The sequence below is a fragment of the Neodiprion fabricii genome, chromosome 5, assembly GCF_021155785.1.
Source record: "Neodiprion fabricii isolate iyNeoFabr1 chromosome 5, iyNeoFabr1.1, whole genome shotgun sequence".
Lineage (NCBI taxonomy): Eukaryota > Metazoa > Arthropoda > Insecta > Hymenoptera > Diprionidae > Neodiprion > Neodiprion fabricii.
The window spans coordinates 25,774,265-25,790,160 of NC_060243.1; the positions used below are offsets into that span (position 1 = coordinate 25,774,265).

At 39.0% G+C, this 15,896-nt stretch overlaps 1 long non-coding RNA gene across 4 annotated transcripts in view; it reads right to left on the reverse strand.

The window, feature by feature from the left end:
* Window positions 1–3,274: 3,274 nt before the first annotated feature.
* Window positions 3,275–15,896, reverse strand: part of LOC124183633 — a 184,667-nt gene continuing 172,045 nt past the window's right edge. For all 4 annotated transcript variants that reach the window (XR_006871020.1, XR_006871019.1, XR_006871018.1 and 1 more), the window contains 2 exons: window positions 5,404–6,182; window positions 3,275–4,917 (listed from right to left, as the gene is read on the reverse strand). This is a non-coding gene — a long non-coding RNA (uncharacterized LOC124183633). The remainder of the gene's footprint in view (window positions 4,918–5,403; window positions 6,183–15,896) is intronic.

The window sequence follows — 15,896 nt, forward strand, 5'->3', positions numbered from 1 at the left end:
TGGTTTTTTGGCGGTAACTTCTGATGCGTTGATCGCAGCGTATTGGGACTGCGCCCAATCGATTTCTCTCGCAAAATCACATCCGATCAGTGCTACAATCAATTGATTCCAGCACTTTTCAAAATCGCGAAAATTTTCGCCAAAAACACAAAGGGGTTAGCCTTACTTTTTTTTTGGGCAAAAAACTTTTGGTCTCAGATTCGATTTAAACGACCCTTATCTGACCAATTGGACCCTTAGGAGCTCAGAACTCGCAGCAAAAAGAGCGTAGGACCAACAGGAGAGAAATGGCGAGCGAAAAAGCACCTGCTGAAGAATGTCGAAAATTCAGGTTCTGGTGTTTCGGCTGTAACTTCTGATGCGGTGATCGCAGCGTATTGGGACTGCGCCCAATCGATTTCTCTCGCAAAATTACATCCGATCAGTGCTACAATCAATTGATTCGAGCACTTTTCAAAATCGCGAAAATTTTCGCCAAAAACACAAAGCCTTACTTTTTTTTTGGGCAAAAAACTTTTGGTCTCAGATTCGATTTAAACGACCCTTATCTGACCAATTGGACCCTTAGGAACTCAGAACTCGCAGCAAAAAGAGCGTAGGACCAACAGGAGAGAAATGGCGAGCGAAAAAGCACCTGCTGAAGAATGTCGAAAATTCAGGTTCTGGTGTTTCGGCTGTAACTTCTGATGCGTTGATCGCAGCGTATTGGGACTGCGCCCAATCGATTTCTCTCGCAAAATTACATCCGATCAGTGCTACAATCAATTGATTCCAGCACTTTTCAAAATCGCGAAAATTTTCGCCAAAAACACAAAGGGGTTAGCCTTACTTTTTTTTTGGGCAAAAAACTTTTGGTCTCAGATTCGATTTAAACGACCCTTATCTGACCAATTGGACCCTCAGGAACTCAGAACTCGCAGCGAAAAGAGCGTAGGACCAACAGGAGAGAAATGGCGAGCGAAAAACCACCTGCTGAAAAATGTCGAAAATTCAGGTTCTGGTTTTTTGGCGGTAACTTCTGATGCGTCGATCGCAGCGTATTGGGACTGCGCCCAATCGATTTCTCTCGCAAAATTACATCTGAACAGTGCTACAATCAATTGATTCCAGCATTTTTCAAAATCGCGAAAATTTTCGCCAAAAACACAAAGGGGTTAGCCTTACTTTTTTTTTGGGCAAAAAACTTTTGGTCTCAGATTCGATTTAAACGACCCTTATCTGACCAATTGGACCCTCAGGAACTCAGAACTCGCAGCGAAAAGAGCGTAGGACCAACAGGAGAGAAATGGCGAGCGAAAAACCACCTGCTGAAAAATGTCGAAAATTCAGGTTCTGGTTTTTTGGCGGTAACTTCTGATGCGTCGATCGCAGCGTATTGGGACTGCGCCCAATCGATTTCTCTCGCAAAATTACATCTGAACAGTGCTACAATCAATTGATTCCAGCACTTTTCAAAATCGCGAAAATTTTCGCCAAAAACACAAAGGGGTTAGCCTTACTTTTTTTTTGGGCAAAAAACTTTTGGTCTCAGATTCGATTTAAACGACCCTTATCTGACCAATTGGACCCTCAGGAACCCAGAACTCGCAGCGAAAAGAGCGTAGGACCAACAGGAGAGAAATGGCGAGCGAAAAAGAACCTGCTGAAAAATGACGAAAATTCAGGTTCTGGTTTTTTGGCGGTAACTTCTGATGCGTTGATCGCAGCGTATTGGGACTGCGCCCAATCGATTTCTCTCGCAAAATCACATCCGATCAGTGCTACAATCAATTGATTCCAGCACTTTTCAAAATCGCGAAAATTTTCGCCAAAAACACAAAGGGGTTAGCCTTACTTTTTTTTTGGGCAAAAAACTTTTGGTCTCAGATTCGATTTAAACGACCCTTATCTGACCAATTGGACCCTCAGGAACTCAGAACTCGCAGCGAAAAGAGCGTAGGACCAACAGGAGAGAAATGGCGAGCGAAAAAGCACCTGCTGAAAAATGTCGAAAATTCAGGTTCTGGTTTTTTGGCGGTAACTTCTGATGCGTTGATCGCAGCGTATTGGGACTGCGCCCAATCGATTTCTCTCGCAAAATTACATCCGATCAGTGCTACAATCAATTGATTCCAGCACTTTTCAAAATCGCCAAAATTTTCGCCAAAAACACAAAGGGGTTAGCCTTACTTTTTTTTTGGGCAAAAAACTTTTGGTCTCAGATTCGATTTAAACGACCCTTATCTGACCAATTGGACCCTCAGGAACTCAGAACTCGCAGCGAAAAGAGCGTAGGACCAACAGGAGAGAAATGGCGAGCGAAAAAGCACCTGCTGAAAAATGTCGAAAATTCAGGTTCTGGTTTTTTGGCGGTAACTTCTGATGCGTTGATCGCAGCGTATTGGGACTGCGCCCAATCGATTTCTCTCGCAAAATTACATCCGATCAGTGCTACAATCAATTGATTCCAGCACTTTTCAAAATCGCGAAAATTTTCGCCAAAAACACAAAGGGGTTAGCCTTACTTTTTTTTTGGGCAAAAAACTTTTGGTCTCAGATTCGATTCAAACGACCCTTATCTGACCAATTGGACCCTCAGGAACTCAGAACTCGCAGCGAAAAGAGCGTAGGACCAACAGGAGAGAAATGGCGAGCGAAAAAGCACCTGCTGAAAAATGTCGAAAATTCAGGTTCTGGTTTTTTGGCGGTAACTTCTGATGCGTTGATCGCAGCGTATTGGGACTGCGCCCAATCGATTTCTCTCGCAAAATTACATCCGATCAGTGCTACAATCAATTGATTCCAGCACTTTTCAAAATCGCGAAAATTTTCGCTAAAACCACAAAGGGGTTAGCCTTACTTTTTTTTTGGGCAAAAAACTTTTGGTCTCAGATTCGATTTAAACGACCCTTATCTGACCAATTGGACCCTCAGGAACTCAGAACTCGCAGCGAAAAGAGCGTAGGACCAACAGGAGAGAAATGGCGAGCGAAAAAGCACCTGCTGAAAAATGTCGAAAATTCAGGTTCTGGTTTTTTGGCTGTAACTTCTGATGCGTTGATTCCAGCGTATTGGGACTGCGCTTAATCGATTTTCCCAGCAAAATCACGTAGATGTATAGCGTCATAGAATGAATTGACTCATTTTTAAATTTAGCGAAAATTTTGACTATCAAATTCACGAGAGGCTAGCCTTGTTTCTTTTTTCATTTTGGGGACAACATCTTTTCCCACTCGAAGTGATGCGACTGGCACTCCAGACAAATCGAAGAACAGGGTAAAACATACGAAGTAAATACAGAAAAATTCATTTATTCAATCATCTTAGCCCAAGATACAATCGTATTCGACAATGTCACACGTATGTTATACAGTCGAGGTGCATTGCTTTTGTATGCAGGCTGGAACTTAATCCATACTCAAAAACTCACATCACAGAGTTTAATATTGTGTTAGGTTAATGAATATCGCACTCCTTCTATTTCATACAATTATTGGATGCGTCATGTGATGTTTAATGTTTATTCTCCTTCTGCATTACGTCTATCACTGTAACACCATCTGGCTTTTTGTGCTATGCAGTTACTCTTGAACACTTGTACTAGAAATAAAACTTATTGAACGAACTGAAATTGAAACTTCTTAACAATGAATTTGCGACTCTTTCGTTTTTATCTCTTTAAGCTCTCAAGTACAATATTCATGTTTCTCGGTTGTCCCTTCCGATCTATTGTTTGCAGCTAATCGAGAGTGTACGCGTTTCAATCCATCCCGCAAAATTACGTCGATATAGTGTATCCAAGAATAAATCTTAGCATTAACCTAAATCAACCAAAATCCCCAAAAAAATCTGAACGAGTCATCTTCACTTGTTTGCGATTTTTGGATGCAAAAACTTTTTGTCTCGTAATCAGTTCGTACGGCCCAATTTTCACAAATCCGATTCTCAAGAACGCAAAAAAGCAATCAAGATCATGCACAATCGTTACATCTAACAAACTGACGCCAGAGCAAGCGTCTAAAGTTGTTTTATGCCGGCGTTATTCAAAATTCATCGAACGAAAATGCACAGCGACAAGTTGTCAGTAACAAATCGTCTACATAATTCTGCAATTAAAAACTATACCATCATAATTCACCAGCTAATCAGGCAATCGAATTACATATTATCAATCCTCGATGTAAAGTAATAATTGAATAAACTCATTGGCGGTATTACAATCGAACGAAGAAAGTGTTTATCAATATCACAAAAATAACACTATCCAAGCTTTAGTTAAAAAATAATAGAAAACTGAAGTGACCGCAATAAATCTTATTCGATCCAATCAATGAACACTCCGTGCACTGCTGCACGAGATTTAAGTCACATGAAACACGTCATCGCGGTAAACAAAGTCACTTCCCGATTTATCATCCCTGACTCGCCTGTTCACCGATCACTCGGAACCAACAAGTCCAACAAGACATCGACGAACCGACGATCGTTACTGCGGGTGACGTGGAAGCGGTCATTTGCCCACAAGGTACACACCACGAGGGTCGTCTTCTTCATCCGGGTCGATTTTGAACACGGAAATTCATCTGCAAAAGGGGAAGTGCAGGGATCAAGCAGCACCTGCTCGCTTTGGCGACGTCCGGACCGACCGGACTGTCTCCGTCCTGGAGGGTCCGCTTCCCCTCGGGACGTCGCGACGCAACGAATGTCCCACACACGTTTACGTCTACGAATTTCATGCCCATAGACGGTATTCCGTCATGGGAAAGCCGACAGACCGCTAAGTGGAAGCGGTCAGGCCCATTTTTCCTCAAATTTGTCACGTAGTCTGGCTGCTCTTGATGCATCGAAGGATCTCACCAGCTTCCTCCAAATTCAGGGATGCGATGAACATATGTGCGGCAGGAAGTTGCGCCGTATTGCTTTCCCAGGAAAATGCACCTGCCAATGAAAATCAGTGCGTTGTAAAATGAAGATTTTCATGTCTGTAATGGTCACCTGTTTCAATTTCATTATTCTTCCCGAACAAGATTGTTTACCCGAGAAAGATTCGTGATGGTTATTTGTATCATATGTTTATTGGAAGTTCTTGACAAACTGTTCAATAACGAATATGACAGAAAACGTAAACTTTGTTAACAGATTACAAGGGTTCGTAAGATTTTGACAAACTAAAAGCACACAGTTTTTGTTAGTGCATTGAAAAGAGATGTAATGTGAATTTCTGTCGGCATATACGTGAACATTTGTTGTACGACGTTTGAAAAAAGAGTAGAAATTTTGTCACATTTCTGGTTATAATCGAGTGTATAATTCTAGATAAATTATTTAAATCGCGGTGAAAAAAAACCGCCTCGTGCACTCTGCGAGAGAAAAGCCGAAATAACTGACGCGCATGTGGAATTGAATAAAAAATTCGTTTTTTACCTGATGACCAAAGTGGTTCCAAGAACTCTCGAACCCTCTTCACATCCTCCAAGTTTCTCGTTCTGTCCGAAGATGTTGCGAAAGAGAGTCTCGAACATGTTATAAGGGAGAGGTGGTCCCAAGCAGAGGGGTGGGGAGGGGGGGATATTAATATAAGATGGGGTCGCATCTGGTTGAGCGGTTGGTAGTTATGACAGTAAAGTTTTAAAGTGGCCCCCGTGTTTATTTTTAGAGCGTAAAGTGGAACTCCTAATTGTTCTCGTTAGCGAGCATCTGCAGCGTCAGCAGCGGCGTTCTGAACTCCTGAACTTAGATGACGATGACGTAACCGTTCTCGATTACGGGGCAGCCCGAGATCCGAGAATCGAGAATTAAGAGTCAAGAATCGGGGCCCTCGGGCCGGCGACGCTGCGCGAACAGATGCTCCGAGTCTCCCGGATTTGCATAAACGGGGATTAGTCGAAAGTTAATGTCCCAGGGAAACGGCAGCCCGCCGGATAGACCCGAGAGAGATTTTCGTGCGGTCTGATGGCCCGAACTTTATTGTTCTTCATTGTTATTCATTATGTGCAACGCGAGCTGCCCCGCTCAAGCTCGATAATTAATTCACGCGTATTAAGGATGAATCGGGCCGGACCGTCTGAATCAAAAGTTGGACGAAGAGGAAAGACCGTTGAAACCAGTTGGAAACGTAGTTTTATAGGGCGATAGTCTTCGTCGCCGTGAACAGGAAAGAGTGTCGGTCTGCCTGACAAACTTCCGTGATGATCTCGAAAACACTGAAAAACAAAAAATTTACATCTTTTTTTTGGATCATAAATATATAAACTGGGAGAAACATGATCGTTTATTCGGAAAGAGTACATGTTCGTCGGTGAAAAATTGAAAATCGATTCATTTTCGCTAGAACCGGAAGTTTGAATTAAACGGAAGATGGCAATTTTTCACGCCCATCGTATAATTATAAAATCCTGTAAGTTTCAAATCTTTTCATCGAGCCGTTTCAGATGTCATCGCGAGATTTTGTCGGACGGATCGACATTTTACTAAGAACTTGTTTCTCGGATTTTAGAGTTTCGAAAACGCAAAAATTCGTTTAAACTAGAAAAAGTGATTTTCGACTGAAACTAATGCTTTTCTTATATCATCAACAAAGGCGATGAAAAATAAAATGTCCAGAAATGCTTTTCGCGCCGATGACGGTTAACCAGAATGAAGCAAAATTCCTACTGAGTGATGAAAATAATTTGCGCAATTTCGAATGACACAAGTTACGTTATCAACAATTTGAAACAAAGATTTATAATTAGAACACTAAAAATAATTAGATCCTGGTATTTTGTTCCGATTCTAATGGTTCTTGCCTCGTTTTGTTTACTATGGAGATTTCGAGAAAACGCACGAGAAACTTTTCACAAAAAATGATGTCTTCAGAGTGGATAGGCGCGACAAATATGTTGTTCAACGAATACATTTTCGCGTCGGCGAGTAAAACGAGCCGAAAATCATTAAAACCGAATCACAACGCTGGAATTTAAATATCTTCAACGTTCCAATTGTAAAATTTTTTCATAAAATTGTTGATATCTGAGCTTGTAATTAGAATATTCTCGGATTCATTTCTGTGACATAATATAGACGTTGATTCGATCGCATATTCAGTGTCATTCACGGAATGAAAATTTCTGAAAATTATTCAAACGATTTTTTTCCCTTCTCCTAACTTTTGGTTCGGACGATGACACCCAATTATTCCTAAGAGGGAAAAATTTCACGTTCAGGATTACGGGAGCGATGAAAGAATCTCGATTATGACGGTGCTGCACCGCAGGCAGAGATGCGGGCGAGATAGTATAATAATCCAGTCAATTGCCCCGAACGATTTCATAAAATCATCACTTTATCCTGTTGTTAAAATTCCGGATATCTTAGACAGATCAATATCTGACCACCCCATTCCCAGCCAGGACTCCCACCTATTTAGCATGCTGATCCTATCTCGGTGTCAACCTTTTACGTAATTCTCGTATTTAAATTCGTTTACATGGACACCAGCTGCGTATGCGCATGAGGTTCCATACATGTCCCATCCTGTTCATCCCTTACCTTTTTTTATGTATCCTCTCTCATAACTGATGTCTCGGATCGTTTGAATTTTTCTTTGGTAGAAGAGCGAAATCCGTGAAAGTAGTTCATTGAGATTTAGACGGTATTTTACTTTACTTTTACGAGTGAAATGCTAAAATTCGTTATTTCACTTGACTGTTCGCGAATCGCTCCAAACAACAATTATCATTTTTTTTTTTTCGTTTTTGTCGATTGAATATATTCAGCTTCTAGTAATATAAAATTCAATGCCGTCGATTTATTTGGAGATAAATTACGTATGAAAAAACCCTTCATCGCGAGGTAAATTTTTTTTCAGTTCAGCGGGGATTTTGTTTCAATTTTTTCTTTCAATATATTCATGCTACAAAATATGTTTCTATTCGCATGTAGTAAATAAAATCTATTTATCGCAATTAAATTCTTTTATATGTTCACATATTTGAATGAATCCTTCTTCACGCAATCAGAACATAAATCAGGAAAAAAAAATTAACGTTACTCGTAGTTGATTGACTGAAGAGTTTACGACAAATAAACTCCAGTTCAGGTTGTGCGAATGTAATAATGTTTTTATTTGCTGTACGTGAGTCATTCCACGTCACTACCGCACACTTTTGGGGTAAATTCATATTGATATCAGCAAATTTTATAAAAGCTAGTGAACATGTTGTCTAACCCAATAAAATTATAGTAATTTTTATTTTCTGTTAGTCAATTTTAGTGTTAACATTTTTTAAATCACTTCACTGGGTGGAAAATATCAAAATCAAAAAAGAAATTTACGAAACACGTAAAAGATGATACATTTACAAAAATAACAGGAAATTCAAAAAAAAAAAAAAAAGAGTCAAACACAATATATGAAGACGAAGTGTGCGGTTTAATATGGAACGACTCATATACGAATACGTTGATTACTCATATTCGTCTGGGAACGTAAGAAAATGATTCGTTTCTTTCTTGTTAATATTTTTCTTTCAATTTTTTCCCCTGTCATCCAATTGCATTATAACGCGCGAATCTGCGCCCATGTTGTTAATAATTGTTAACATGTCCTGGCTCATGAATTAAAAATCAACTGTTTGGTTTCTCCCAACTGGTTATAATCGCGTCGAAGCAAATAATTGCATAATATTTTTTATCGCGCAACGGTCACTCAACCGCCGGCTTAAGAGTCGTACATTTTTCCGTCTCTCTTATGATGCATGATTTTTTTCCCTTCCCTTGCCTTTTTATCTGCTCCAATGACCGCGGTCGAAAACGTCAACGCGTATTAATGCTCCACGCCCAAAACACAATGACACGTTCTTTGTCGCTACTCCCCGAAGCGGCGCTCCCTTTACCCCCAGGGTCGAAGGGCGCTCTGCTACCAGCATCGAAAGGTGCGCAGCGGTGTTTAACAAGTCGAAAGAAGAAAAAAAAAAAAAATTATAAGTAAACACAAAATCGAGCCGAAGCAATTTCGGAATCCTGTCTCCTGGGATCGGTAAATATGTATTTTTTACGTAACGCGAGCATGTTTTACACGTTTTTCCATGTTTGTTTTCCGTGCAGAAAGTACCGGTTTCTACCACGGTTGAGTAAGTCTACGAATGCGCATGCGCCGAGTACAGAGAATACCACTTTTATGTCCTAGGAGTTGAAAGTGGTATTTTCTTACTGCGCGCATGCGCTGTCGCCAACAAATCTGACATTACGCGACTCTAACCTCAATCTCGTGCATCGTGAAGAAACGCGTAACGTACTCTTGTCGTATAAAGAATAATGTGCAACAAGGAAACAACGGTCTTTTCGCCTCGCGTATTTGCAATATTCCTTTTCGACATCACCTACGACTCATATCGCAAAGTTCCGCTCGGCCCGAAAAGACCGAGTTTGCTTCCTTCTTACACAGCATACAGTTCTTGTTCCACTTCCGCCCGAAACCCACCTGCAAACTTCTCACTTTCATTAATTTCAATTATTGTGAAGAAAAATTCAACTGTATTTCTTTAGCTGCGTCATTCACTCGTGACTCTTATCGAGTTCGCATTTTTTTTTTTTTTTTTTTAATCGACTTTTCTCCTTTTGTGTTTGTTTTTCTTCTCTGCTTCGAGTAAAAAGAAACATCAGACAAGGATGGAAGTGACTATAAAATTTCGCCCACAAAAATCTACCCTGTAAAAAATATTGGAATGATTTCTTCTTACGCATTGTTGATTCTTCTTTTTTTTCTTTCTTTTTTTTCAATGTACTTCAATCTGACAAGAATATGTTCGTTTTTTTTTTGTGTCAGAATTCCGGAAACGAAAACAAGCACGATGTCAAAGTACTTTCTCGACTGATAAAAATTGGATCAGATTAACCGGTTTTGTAATTTTAACACTTGGAAAAATAATTATTCAAGTTTATGCGGATACGAATATAAACAGAGATACCTTATTTGGTATGAAAAATTGGATATGATAAGTCAATTTGTTTGACGAGATGAAAATTTTATTGTTCATTTTTCAAACAGGTACTTCTGCCGATTATCATAGAGATTCGCGGATAAATAATTTCTTAAATTTTAGATACGATGAAACGTTTGCAAAATTTAACTTAATTGATAAATCATGGGTTGCGGGTTGTGAGAAAAAAAAATCGATACTGTTTCTAAAATCACTTGGCATCTTTTTTTACCAATATACATATGCACACACACACACACGCACATATATATCTTTTCCAATTACAAAGAGAGATAAAAAAATAATGAAAAAACGAGGTATCACCACGTGACTTCATCCGTGGTGTATCCGGTTACATTTCGAAATCGAGATCCAGGTAGAACGAGGTCCGTTCTACGTAGCCGCAGCGTAGAGGAACACGAGGGATGTAACGTGCGATCCGAAAAATCAATAGTCATATACGCAACGGAATATTTTAGCATTCCGGAGTGCATAACCGAATGGGAAGGAGGGGTGAGAGTTAGGGCATAGACGGCACACACTTGCATATATAATAATAGCTCGGATAACCTGAGGGGTGTCAAAGCGGCCGATCCGATCCGATCCGATCCGATCCGGCTTTACGCGCGCGAAAAATCGTCCATAAAGCCGTGCGGAAACTGCGAGTTTTACCCCTCGGATTTTATACACGTTTAAGCGGGGCCGAAAATGGTCATCGCACGCATTTGCAGTCGTCGGTATACGTACGGTAAACTCGATGCAAAATACGCTACATTTTATTCTTCTCTACTTCGTTTCCAGCTCAATCTCCGACTTTTCTTTTTTCTTCTCTTTTCTCTTCCGTTCGTTTTATTCTATCTTTTTGTCGTGCCTTTTCCCCGAGGTATTCAACCGCGTTTATAACTCGTAACATTATGCCGCGCGTATGTCGATGTCGATCATCGTGAAGGGACCCCCCCCCCCTTTCACTCGAGCCCTAGGCTCTCCCTGCATGCACCCCGAAAATCCCCCTGCAACAAAAATTTCCACTTCTGGATAAACTCATTTCTGCATCTCTTGTATGCGTTGTACGGGAGCTGGCTTATAAGTATTTTCTTCTGCGAATTATATGCGATATAGAAGAAGAAAAAGTCGACCGATTTTTACCAGGAACTGTACCTATATATGGGAAATTTTATGCGGTACGACCAAAGTCTGATCCTAAACGTTTCTAATTTTGTTTAAAAAATTTTCTCCAACTTTTCTTTGTTTCAATCAAAACTAACTTCTGACAAGCCGGTTGAATTATTAGAAATCGTTAGTCGAGCGACTTTCTACGTCATTTTTACTCATAGAAAACAACTCGTACCACGTGTCAAGTATATTATATCGAGATCGAGAACTGAATTTATCGCTGATTCTTTATCTATATAACGTTGAGAGTGTTTCTGGAGGAAATAATTAGCGAATTTTCACCGTAGCATGACGATATTTTCCTAAATCTAAATATCCGGAAAATTTCGTACCTGTGCATTGAATTTTCCGTCGAATCCACGCATACTTGACAATATTTTTTTTTTTTTTCGTCTTATTTCAGTGAGGTATTCATTTGAAAATGTATCGACGAATCATCACGATATTTTTATCGTACATTCAATAATATTTGAAAAAAACTGAGTTACGTGAAAAAATTCATAATCCTATTGGTAAGATGTTCAAAAAGCACTGCGACGAAACGAAAAAAATTTCCGTGTGGTTAAATTGACTGTCAAAAATAAAGCTTCGTACGTGGCCTAAACGGTTGGTAGAAAAATGTAATTTTGAGGAAACCGGACTATGGTGAAAAAAAAAAAAATTTTGATTTCCATCAAGTCAATCCGATACGGTATAAAATCGAAAACATCAGCGTCGTAAAATCAATACCGCGAAAGTTTAGCTGTCCGTTAAATATTAAATGAACCGGGTCGATCTATCACTCTTTATGCATGGAAGGCACCGGAAAAGGGACTTTGTGTATCGACGGGGACTGACCAGAGGATGCATAATTCACCATATCTCACTCGCACAGCCTAAGACCCTGAATAATAAGAATAATCGACGCGTCCGTTGAGTTTCAGATATTTCAATAGACTGGCTAGGGTCCGGTTGCCTTTACGGTCAACATGCAGTTCGCCGTCGCGTTTCCCGGACCTTCGATCCCTCGGTTTATCCACCGGGTTACATCAGGGTGCGGTGCCCCTGATCTCCGGGAAAACAATTTTCGAATCGCGTAAATCGGATCCAGTTTTTGCTAACTTTAGCGATACCGGATGGAGGTGGAAAAACGGAATATGGTCAGAGGAAGGGTAATATTGTAGCAAGATCAAAACATGTAAAGGCCGTGGTATCGATTTTTTTTTTTTTTTTTTTAAGAGGTGAATATTTTATTCATAGAATTGAAAAATGTGAAAAAAGTCGGATTATAGTGAAGCAAAAAAAATAGACACTTCACGATATAGAATGCCAAAGCGTAGAATCATCGGAATTCGTTTCGATAATTATTGTATAGAATCGTATGTACGGATTATAGATTTTACAGTTGCATATTTTGTCATTTTGTATTTCAAGTTTCTATACTTTCATTTTTCTATACTTGGACTTTCTACATTTTGATGATTCGACGGATTGGATTTTTACGTCTTTGAAAATTCAATATTATAGTACTTCTAGTTTTTTACCCCCACGCAGTGACAGTGATTAAAAATCCTGAAATGTTACCGATGTAATTTTCAAGTATATGAAAGTCGGTAAGTATGGAAAGGTTAAGATACAGACAAGTAAAAGTAAAGAATTAAGCCACAATATAGCAGTGGAAAATTTCTGTATTATTCTAGGTGTATTTCAACGTTTATTTTAGTGATTTTATTTTTGACATTTATCGGCAATTTTCACCTGAAATTCTATATAATTTTTCTATATCTCCATATTAATTCTGTCACCTATTATGAATTTTTACTTTCTGCGTTGTTACTTTTCCACGTTTTAATCGGTCTACATTTCTGCTGTTCATAATTTGAAATTTTACAAACTAAATTTTGTCCTATTCATAAACTTGGTACTGTTATTATTCTTTGACCATTATAATTTTTACACCACTACCAGCGATTTAAAAAAAATATGTAAGAGTTCACAAGAAATTTCCACTCTCGCTCACAGGTGTTTGTTTTCTCTTGAATCCCGAAAGTATCCATAGCGAGCAAATTAAGCGATCCAAAAGCAAAACTATCCATAAGGCCATGAATGTAGAATTTTAAAAACTGTCTCCGATTCACACCATAGACACATTAAAGACTCAAAGAAGTACGTCGAAAATTTTTTTTAGCGAGAATTTCAAGTCAACATGTAGCTGAAGCAATAAAATAAATATGTACGTAAAATTAGGAAGTATGAAAAAACGTGAAATTTTTGAAATGCGGTATTTCTTAAGTTTAAGCACAAAGTGTCCAAGATAGACAAAAATGCGTTGTATTTTAATCCGTTCCTTGAATCGTTCGTCAAAATGAAACAAGAACGAATAAGATTGTAAAATTTCAGGCTCTAAACTACAGCGTGAATAGATCGCCCTTAATTCTTGTTCGTGGGACTCGAGTTTACGGATAAGACGAGAAGAAGCCTCCGAATAAAAGGATGGATAAAAATAAGGTATCTAATTATGACGAGGAAGATGATCGGTTAGCGAAACGAGCGTATAGATTCACAATAGCGATTATCTTGCGAATGTAGCGTTGAGAGGGGCGCGGCGAGTTGCGGCTATACGTTTCTCGTATAGCCAATATGCAATAAACTTAGACGCTTTGACATATTTAATAGTAACCTGGTAATATAATGTTTTGACATGCATTGAGCTTTTTACGAGGGGATGAGAAGAACAAGAAAAAGAAAAAAAAAAACACAGGAAGAAGAAGAAGAAGAAGAAGAAGAAGAAGAAGAAGAAGCTGAAATCGCGTCGACTCTTTGCTCGGAGACGACCGTGGCTCTCAGCTGAATACATCGGACGATTACGGGGCGAAACGGGTCACCATTTGGAAAAATATTCGAAAAGTAACGCCGTTGGCAACCGCTGCGGAACGTCTTTACGGTTAATTGCATTTCTGCGCCGCGGCGCATCGCGAAAAGACGCGAGCTGCGTCTTTCGTCTATTCGCTTCCACAGAATCCTACGCTTCTACATGCATCGATGGTCCATGGTCAGATTTTTCTGTTTCTTCTTTTTTCTTCTTCTACTCCACATGCGATATCAAGAAAACATTTGCGAGAAAGTTGTGCTTCTTTTATTGATATCGATGATAATCTCCACGTTACAACATTTACAAACTTTTTACAATTTTCTGTCTGCGGAATTCTAAAGGCGAAATTTGCTTAGCTAAAAAAGTAGAGTAAACCTCACAAACTGATTTTGCGTTGCAATTGCAACAAAATGGTTTCGTGTACCTCGTTTTTCGTCATTCCAAAAATATTCAAACACTTTTTTTTAACGATACCTGTTTTACTGAACAGATTCGGAACGGCTATAAATCAGTTGAAACGATATATTCTCAGAGCTTTTTCCTCGATTTCTCCTGTTTATCGTCACATGTAGATGATTGAAATACGGATGAAAATGAAAATCAATGAACCCTTCGTGCGGTTTCCTTCATTAATCACAAGCTCACCGAATATTTGTTGCTGCTGCACTGCGGTATCGGCAAAGATGCATACATAATATAGTATTGAAGTAAAAAGCGAAGTAGCTTCCGATTTTTCTCGAAGCTTATATATATATATATATACAACATTCGCGAATGTCTGAAAGGTACACGTCGATTGATTTATGCTTCGTACACGTAACACGCGAATATTATAACGGCAGTAAATAATTTATCGTGATATTTTTTCCCTGATATGATAATACCAGTCATAAACCCTTTGGTTTCTGCTGCCGAGAAGCGAGTTACTTCCGGGTGTACTACACGACGTTCATCACCGCAACGCGTCAGCTTGCGCAAATAATAAAATTACAATAATTGGCTCCAGGCACCGCGTACTTCGCGAAATTGAAGGAAAACCATCGCTAAAGCTACGCTTCGCCAACTGCTAAAGGATACCTGGACTCGTGATGTGCGATTAATCCATTACTCGGCAGTTTAAATTAATCGATTAAGCGTTTCTTTCGATTAATCGAAGCTGCCTCGTAATAATTCTGCAGGTCAATCGGTATGTCAACCGAAAACGTCGATTAATCGATTGATCGGAATTGAAAAAAAAAAAACACAACGATAATCATCTTCGTGGTTGACCAAAAATCTATAAATCAGAATTTCCACACGTTTTCCTGATTTTCCTGAATCGAATTTCAAGTTTTTATCTTGATCGAAACGTCGTATGTTTGAGGATTCGAAAAATTTTGGTATTAGTTACCATTCAGTCTCGTTTCTTAAGTTACAGGAAAGTTTACATATCTGTAACATCAGAGACGTAAAATATTGCTGATCGTAAGTTTTTCTACTTAATAGTTTGAATTATTGCAAAGAAGTAGAACGATAAAAAAAAAAAGAAAAAGAACATCGACAAAATAACATAACTATAACTACAATTTTAAACATGGAATGGAATTGAGATGACGATGACAAAGAAATCTCCCAACTTTTTTCACATCGTACTTGACAAAAAAGAAAAAAAAAAAAAATTTCGTCTTTCTTTCAATGCATTTTCTGTAACAGGATTGTCACTCGATGGAAGAGGCAGAAACTGTTAAAAGAAGTGAATAATGGGGGAGGGGGGATTGGTAGATAAAATCGATGCGTCATAAATACAGCTTAGAAACGATATTGGCGTAGAGGAGAATGGAATCGACAAACGAGAGTATCAGCTGGGAAAGATGAAGATAAAGAAAAAGAAGTAGGAAAAAAAAAAAAAAACGAAGAGTGGGAGAGAGATAGACGGATGGACAGATTAATCT